The sequence below is a fragment of the Adiantum capillus-veneris genome, chromosome 21, assembly GCF_014529385.1.
Source record: "Adiantum capillus-veneris isolate H3 chromosome 21, ASM1452938v2, whole genome shotgun sequence".
In the NCBI taxonomy this organism is placed as follows: domain Eukaryota; kingdom Viridiplantae; phylum Streptophyta; class Polypodiopsida; order Polypodiales; family Pteridaceae; genus Adiantum; species Adiantum capillus-veneris.
In genome coordinates, this window is record NC_140951.1 from 34,900,905 (window position 1) to 34,910,429 (window position 9,525).

The following is a 9,525-nucleotide window of genomic DNA, read 5'->3' on the forward strand; positions in this document are numbered from 1 at the left end:
ATGCCAGATATAAGCATACAAAAAGCAACGCAAGAATCTGAAGATCCAGCCATGACATCCATCTTGGATATACGGAAAAAGAAGAAATTTAGTGCTCGATCTCAGAAGTCAAAGACCCTTCACACAAGGAGTATATGCAATATGAGCTCAAAGTGTTGGAGTCAGCAACCCTCCTCATGATCACTCTAGATGAAGTGGTAAAGAACCTCGGGCATGAGATGATCTCCCTACCATTGATGAGGCGGGAGGCTCTATTGTGGAAACAAAAAATGCTACCCACCCTTGAGCCAAATAAAAGAGGGAATTATAGGGATGTTCTTGTCACTGCACTACAAAATCATACTATCATCAACAATCAACCCCTCTGGCAAAAGAAATGGTTTGAGCAGCACACATCAGATGAAACATATTATAGAAATTCTCCACAGCATCTCAAGATTGACCCAGCTTACTGTCCCATCAACAGACGACGATCCTGGGAAAGCTTTTATTCATGGCAAAGCAAAAGACCAGCAGTGTTGAATTACCCAGTCATAACAAAGCCAAGCAATAACAATCCCCCATCAAAAAATTATATGGTTCATACGCTCAAGGGGGTCATCAACATGATGAAGGAGATACCAGATCTCGCATGCCAGATGCACGTGAAGATTGCAAAGATGCTAATCACCTGCATTACGGCATTCAATGAGATAGAAGCCGTGGAGCATCCTTGGCAAGTTTTTGTCGAAGGCACGAGCTCTGCTAGAGTATGGAAACAAAAATCCCAAGCAAAAATGTCATCATGGGATTATATGCGAGAGTCATGTTCCTGCCCTCCCACGACATGCAAACCTTTGAGGAGGCATTCATGACAGGGTTCTTTGAGGAAGACTCCTCCATATTTAATCCCATGACCAAAGATTTACCAGCTCGACACATAGCATATTAGAAGACTCTCAGTAATAATCCCTTGAAAGAGCTAGCGACAAAGTTGGAGATCAAGGCAAGGGCACAAAAGTTCAGGCACCTCACTCGGATGCTAGAAAAGAGACTGATAAAATATTAGAAGAAAATCAAAGACAGATTGCATGAGGACGTGCAATGAATAGGAAGGGGGGAATTTTTGGTGGACACAACAGACTGACATTAAAGGCATCTATACACCAAATTTTATTGTACTCGCTCATTTTTTCAAAAGAAGCGGTGTAATTCTGCTAATAATGAGTATTCTCAATTGTAATATATTCTGTCATGCCCTCTTAGCCTCTCTGAGCCTACACACTATGTAAGTGGCCGAATGGCCATGGGAAGGTCCCCCTAGCTCTTAAGTCAAAACCCTTAGTTTTGAAAAACACACAATCAATTTTTTTGGAAGATTTGGATGTCAAATGTGAGAGCTCTTTGCTGCTACAAACTGTAGTCCACTTTTCTCCTTGTCTGGTAATCAAAATTTGATTCCAAATAGCACATTGAGTTCCTTGTCTCTTGCTCTACAATCTAAGTGTAATCATTCTCAATTCTGCTGCAATTTGCGATGTCTTATTTGTGAGCTATATGCATTGATTTGAGGTCTTAAATGGTTGTTTTTTTATGTTTTGACCTTGGAAAAGCGTTTCTATGCTTAAGGAGGACCTTTTCATGTAGTTTTTTTCTTTTTTTTGCACATGGATCGTAATTTATGTACCTTCCCAGATGGCTGCAAAATTTGGTAGGAATGTGCCCTTAGGTGTTGTAATACCTCTCCTTAAGTTTCGTTGCATTTTGAATTTGTTTGGATGCTAAAAAGGCGTGATGATCTAGAGCGGTGAGATCGGACATAGAATGATTTTTTTACTAGGAAGTGGTTGATTTGCTTTTGTAGTAGTACGAATAGTCCTCTAAATTCACTTTGGTGAGATTGACACTCTCATCATTAGAAAGAGATAAAATCTAGGAGGGCCTCTTTATTTGGGATTTTAAGAGAGTCAAACCTTTAGTATTAAGAAAGCAGTCAAAGGACGTCTTTTGAATTCAAACAGGCAGAACGGATAGTTTATTTGAATTTAAAGTTCCCCTCCAAAATCAAATTTAAAATCTAGCGAGCAAAAGTATATCATGTAACATATCTATAGAAAGAGCTCGGCATTTATAATCTCCACTCAAATCAAAGATCATATGTAAGTTATGGAAGGCCAAAAATCATAAAGTTATCAGTCCACTGAGAAACCAAGCTCACATTTTTTTCTTTGAAGCATGCTCATTCAGTTGCCTAATAAGATCTTTTATTTTCTCAACAAATCTTCTAATTGAGAGCTTACCCTGCTTAATATTATTACTTTACATAAGATATTTTCATCACCTGTATTGTCAGTATACTCTAGATGAAATTCCTTGATTAGCTTGCTATGTGTTTTGAGTTTGTAGGTTGGATAACAGTAATACCACCTCCTTGTTGTGAATTTCTTGATTAGCTTGCTATGTGTTTTGAGCTTGTAGGTTGCATAATGGTAATACCACCTCCTTGTTGTGTCCTTCAATCTCTGTGGAAAGTATTCTCCCACCTCATCCTCATCGATGTCCTTGAGTTCAATGTATTTTTTGAATGCCTATATGTGGGCATTGGAATCATCCTTCTTTCCCACCTTGAATATAGGAAAATTAATGGAGTGCCCAACATGTCTAGTCCTATGATGGTGTGATTCATGATCCATGTGTTTGGATTTCTCCTTCTAGTTATATTTGCACTCTCTGTTTTGATGCTTGCTATAATGATGAGTGTTGATGTAGATAGAAATGGTGCATTGTGCTCTTGAGTGGAGGTAGGTTGCTTTGGATGCAAGCTATCTCAACTCAACAAAATGAAAGAATGATCAAATGAAAAGATAGACAAGAGAGACAAAGACTCAATAATAGATAAGACATCCACAGGACCTCCAAGGCAGCACCCTATACATAACCAAAAAGACCAACAAGGTACAACGGGGATGAAGAGGCTGAGGTGCAATGTAGTGTGAAATGGTGCAACATGCCTAAAAACCACAAAGAAACTGGCTACAAGATATAGGACTCACACACCCAACTACTGACAACCAAGGTGAAGTGCTCCAAAGTGACACACAGTGGACTCTAATTGGAGCTCTGGCTAGACTCTCAAGAATTGTCTCTCTATGTTGTCCACATGCTTTCTATATATCCACAAGCTAGAAACGTCATCTAGCCACCACACATATCTGATCTAGATGGAAATATCTAGCCAAGGAGACCCTTGGCAACTGCAATCCACTAGCGGTGGTCTAGTAAAGCCATTGGTGAGTTGGCCCACCAATCACCTAGCTGGCCATTGGTCCATTATCACCCCAGCTACTAAACAAGTGTTGTCTGGTAGCTCATAAATGCTCTGAAAGGGGTGTCCATAGATTGTCCCCACCCTGGATGATCAATGCTACATCTTTGTCCAAGGTGGTATGAGGCCCACCTAGACCGACTGGTGTGTCCACATTGAGCGTCCGAGGGTGGGTGGTCCAAAAGTGCCCGGACGCCCGTACCAAGGAAGGTCCAACTTAAAGATGATTTCCTCTGGAGGACGTCCACCAAGGTGTCCATGCAAGTTGATCTCTTTGTAGCCATGTAGCCCTACTACAATTGACATCCCATGTATTGTTGTATTGATCATCTGTTTTCATGATTTTGTCTATCTCATTCCTCCTTTTAGGCTTTTTGTGTGTTGTTTTTTGACTCTATTTTCTCCCATCACTCCCATTTGTGTGATCTTTTCCTATGCCCTTATCTTATTTTTGAGACTCATGCGAGCAAGAACACCTCTCATCTCTCTCAAAATGCCTTCTCCTTGACTAAGCTGAGTGCCAAGTCCCTAAGTCTATCTCTGGTGAGGTTAACATCCATTTTTTCATTCTCAAGGTCAAGTCCACCATTAGAGCCTTGCTTTGACTCCTTAGCCACTCTGTTGATGTGATCATGCTCCTCCTTGAACTCTTTCTTTAATCTCGTTCCTCTTCCTAATCTTTTGGGCAACATTGTGGATTCTAACTAACTCCCTACTCCAACTAGGAGATAGGTTTGCTATCAAGAGCTTGAGCTCACAACCATGATTTCCAAAATAGAATGAGTTTGTCACTTATGATAGTTATTCTAGGTTAGAGACTTAAAGTTGATCATAAAATCAAATGTGAAACCACGTTCAAACTTGAAGTTGATCAAATCATATCAGATATGAAACTAGGTTTAGAATTTAGAGAGCACAAGAACCAGATAAAGACTAAAATGAAAATTTGAAGTAAAGACTAGACACAATACTAGAACTAATATGTATTTATGTATTGGAACGTGTACAAATGGTACCCGATAAACCTACAAGAAAGCTCAATGATGCTTAGAGAAAATGCTTAATGATTTCAAAGGGTTAGCTCTAGACATAATGACTACCCACAAAATGAAGTAATGGGTCCTATTTATAGGTACTCGGATTGGGCATTGAATGACTATACACTACACATTTAGGATGATAATACATCCAATAACTGCAAGACAATTAGTGACTAAGTAGTCTGGCTATGCACTAGCATCTGACAAAGGCATGTTCCCACCGTCTGCAAGGAGAATACGTCTCCAACGAGTTTAATGGTTTTGGGAGAAATCATGGAGTTTGAGATGAAATACTTGGGAGACTGCCGGTATTTCTTGGGCATTGAAATTGAATGCACAGAATAGGGTGTATAGTTGTCACAAAGACATTATGCTTTTAGATTTGCTAAAAAGGTATGGTATGGTTTATTGTAGGCCAAGTGCAATGCCCTTACATCAGAATTTGAAGTTTGAGAATGATGTAGGTCAAGTGCTTGAGAATGATACCATGAAGATGGTTGGGAGCTTAATCTACTAGACTATCTCACGTCCAGACTTTAGCTACACAATTGGATTGGTGAGTCTATTTATGGAGTCTCCTAGGAAACCACACTTGGATACTATAAGGTGCATATTGCTCTATGTGAATGCTACTTTAAATCGTGCACTCTTTTATAGGACGAATACTGATTGCAACTCTATGAAAGCCTAATTGACTACTTGAGCCACACTAACAAAGTAGAGGTAGGGAGGGCCACACATGTTCAAATCACGTAATTTTTGATACGAGAATATATAACACAACCTAATAGGTGATATCAATTTTGCTAAGTACATAATGAAGAAAATCTTGATTCATTTTTCATTTATTAAAAGTAATAACTTGAGAAACACTCTAGCTATATGGTGAAGTTATATGCATGGTGAGAAAAAAGAGTGTGAGGATTCACGATCCTTTTGGATACAATGGCCTTGTAGCTGTAAGGCTTTGTCTAGGGAGGATTCCATTGTGAGAAATCCATGGTAGGTGAGGGGACATAGAGAAAGTGAACAACAAGATAGAGAGATAGAGAGAGGGAAGAGACCAGACCTTGACACCAAAAGAGTGAAAAATAATGCTTGTATTCTTTGTTAAATAAGATTTACATATATTTAGCTTCAAGACTAGCCATGCAAACTCGATGCACACTGGAGGTGTACTACATGATATAGGGGTTTGTTCCCATGGCGGGTACTATTTGTGCTTGAAAACCCAACAATCCCCCCTCAAGCCCAAAATAGACTTACCACTCTCATGAAATAAGAGTTTAGGTTTAGTCTTAACCATGATTTTGTGGTATACAAATAAATCGTGAGTTTTAGGTGTGCTCACAACCAAGGGTTTTGGTATGCCTATAACCTGGTGCTACGACAATGACCCCGCCCCCCAAACACATAGGGTGTAGGTCAAAGTAGGTACCAATATATGGAGTTTTTGGTTTACTTCCAAACCTTGGGTTAGGTTTACCAAGTAGCCTCATGAGAAGTGGTTTACAAGGACTTGACCCAAATGGATTTTGTTTTGGAAAGTTTACCACTTATGTGTGGAAATTTCTATAACCGGTACAATTTTCACATGGCATGAACTGACAACTAATAAGCTAAAAGAGGGCTTTGACTGAAAATATATGATTATATTGACAACATACAAACTTTGATCAAATCTATGACACTTAGCAGGTAAAAAACTTTTTTTTGAATAAAATCTATGACACTAAATAGGTTAAAAACTGTTTTTTAACCTCTTTGTTGATGTACCGAGTGCACAAAGCAAACCAACAAAAGAGCCACCATTGGATTTCTTTCTAGACAAGCTTTGATATTCGAAGTCACTCTTTTGTTGTTCTTCAACACCACCCTCCATAGCCGCAGCTTCCTTCCATATTTATCAACCAGTGTAGAGGGTTTTGCATAACGCTCATCCCTCAAAACATCCTGCATGTTGTAGCAATATTTTTTTTGAAATGCGCTACAGAGGTTTCTGAAATCCTTCATCTTGCTAGAAAACTTTAAGCCAAAATCCCCAATGAAAAACTCTTTGCCTCGTCTTTGCAGCCTAGCTTCAAAGTGTTTCAACATGCACTTTTGCTTTTTTGAGAGTTATTGTAGTGTTTGGGAAAGAAATGAGCCACTACCATTGATAGTGTCAAGTGAGAGGCTTGCTAACTATCTTCTCTCTTGCACCGTTTACAAGAATTTTGAGAGGCTCGCTTGCTGAGGTACTACCCACAGTTGCCAAGGCACAAGCTTTATTGCTTGGGACTGCCAGATGACATTTCTAAATGCACTATGTAGAGAATCAAGGGGTCTTGTAGTGTTTTGATATGTTGCTCATCAGCTACAAGATCTATCCTAGTACCACCACCAAGCTGTTGTAAGTATCATCGCGTGTAGAGGCTTGTCGATGTCCAATTGCTCTATGCCACAAAAATGATGGCATTTTGATATTCTCTTATTAGTGAGACGATGATGCTGCAGGTCTCGACTAGGCTTGCCCAAGTCTATTGCAGAAGGTTGTGGCATTTCAAAATGCCTATGAGATGATGCAACTCCACCTCGCCCAGTGCCTAGCGATCTGATACCACTTGTAAGGCTTTGTCTAGGGAGGATGCCATTGTGAACAAGCCATGGAAGGTGCTCAGGGGGTTCACCTCTTAGACATGTAAGTTACCACGTGAGTTCAAATGAATGGATTTTCCTAGTGCCAAAATTTTAAAAATTTTAATAGGATTATATTAATAGAAGGGGTTATTAATTGGCTTTAAAGAAAAACCAGTAAGTTTTTGAAGCAAAAGGGTCCATTTTATAACTTTAAGCATGTAAGTAAAGGGGTTTTTTAATAACCTTTGAATGCACATTATATGAATATTTTTTTAAAGGTGCACCCCGTGAGGGTAGGTGAGGGCCTGCAAACAAGGTGAATAATGTGTGTGTGTGTGTGTGTGTGTGTGTGTGTGTGTGAGAGAGAGAGAGAGAGAGAGAGAGAGAGAGAGAGAGAAAGAGAGAGAGAGAGAGAGAGAGAGAGAGAGAGAGAGAGAGAGAGAGAGAGAGAGAGAGAGAGAGAGAGGAGATCAGATCTCAACACCAAAAGAGTGAAAAATAATGTTGTATTCTTTTTTAAAGAAGCTTTACATGTATATAGCTTTACGCCTAGCCATGCAAAGTCCATGCACATTGGAGGTGTACTACATGCTAAAGGGGTATGTTCCCACAAAACATACCATTTGGGCTTGAAAACCCCACAATGGCTGTTAGAGAGGGAGAGATAGGCTATGTTGTAGGGGAAGAGAGCAGAAGAGGTCATGGTCTATAGCTTACATATGGTAGCTATGTGAAACGGCCTAGTTATGGCTATGGTGGGTAGGCCCCCCTTGCCCAATATGATGTTGTTTCAAGTGGGTATTCCCAATATGGTGGGGTGTCTTCTTATGCATATGGAATTCTTGAAGAAGATTATAGTGTTTCCAATTGGGGTAAAGGTAGAGCTTTTATAGCCATAGACTAGCAGTCGATAGAGAAGATCATGATGATAGGAAGAGGAGGAGAAGGCAGAGGGAGATAGGAATCCCAAAAGGGGGGGGGGGGGGGGGGGGGTGGCTATGGAATTAACCTTGGTGCAAGCAGAGAGAGGGGAATCTTTTGAAGGAACTTTTTTATTCAAAGTATCCATATTAGGCTAATGAGAAAGTTGGGATTAGAAAACACCTAGCTCATATAGTAAAAGTGGACAAATCCAAGCTCATTTCCACCATTTTCTAGAGAGAGAGAGAGAGAGAGAGAGAGAGAGAGAGAGAGAGAGAGAGATCCTTTTCTTTTTCCCTTCGCCCTTCATGTATGCCTAGCTCGAGACCCCTTACCCAGAAGAAACATGGTAAGCTCCTAATAATTTAACGAGAATTTCCATTCTTGTTTGCATGCTATTAAATTTTGGGAGGGTAGAGAACATGATAGGCACAAAACTATAGATTTTAGGTAGAAAAATGGCTATATGGGAACATATCTATCAACCAAAATTTACCACATTTGAACCATGAGTCTAAGGCATAGTCTAAAACAAACTTATGGTAACAAAAGTCACTTTGGCACAAGTGAAATCGTGGCCATCATGATAGATTCCTAGGTGCTTCATGATTTGAGATTCAAATCTAACTTCACCAAAAGCTCTAGGGCATGTTATATAACACTTCTAAGTTCTTGGATGAGAAAAACATATTCCAAATGTCCACCATCTCATCAAAATCGAGGAAGTGACTATATAGTGTCATTTTGCACCATGGTGGCAAATATTGGACCCTACTAGACCGAAGTCATTACATAAGTCAAAGTTGGTATCAAGGGCTTGTAGAGATCATAGATCAATAGACAAAACAAAAGACGCACTAAAGAGTCAAAGTGTCCCAATTGGCATTCGAAACAAAAGTTGGAAATTTTGAGTTCAGTAGCTATAACTAACAACTATCAAGCCATGCAAATTTCCACAAAGCAATTTTGGAACAAAAAACCAAGTGAGAATAGAAGGTGAAAATCAAAGACCTTCAAGCTGAACAGATACCCTAATGGAAATCCATAGCTCCACATTCAACTTCAAGGGTATCAATATGCTCCAGAGGTTACAAGAGTTGAGTCAAAGTAAATAATGCCAAAAATGACAAAGTAGACTAGTATTATGATACTAGGTTAGCTTGCAAAATCACAGTTGTTTTTATTATCAATGGGATCTACAGTTTAAGGGCAATCCATTAGTACCTTCCATGCTCAATTTGGACTTTGTATGATCATACAAGCTGCCCAAATACAAGAATTTTAGAGGCCACATGCCACATTTTCTACAAAGGGGCAACTTTTACCTTCCAAACTTTCTTGAGTTTACTTGTAAGCGTTCTATGTGTTGTGGGGAATGTGTGGTAGGGAATCTGTCCAAAAATATAACTAAAGTTGGTATCATGATACTAGACTTGGGCATCAACTTTGAGGGGATTTGTCGCCAAAGGGTTCCACTCTGCTCACGCAATGCTCTCGGCAATTCTTATCAAGTTTGGATCCCAAAATCTTACCAAAAATTAACAACTTGGACAATTTAGAATCCCACTACCCAAAAACAATTATAAATCCAATGCTAAGTCTTTGTTCAAATTCAATCAAAACTTCACAAGAAGACTTGTA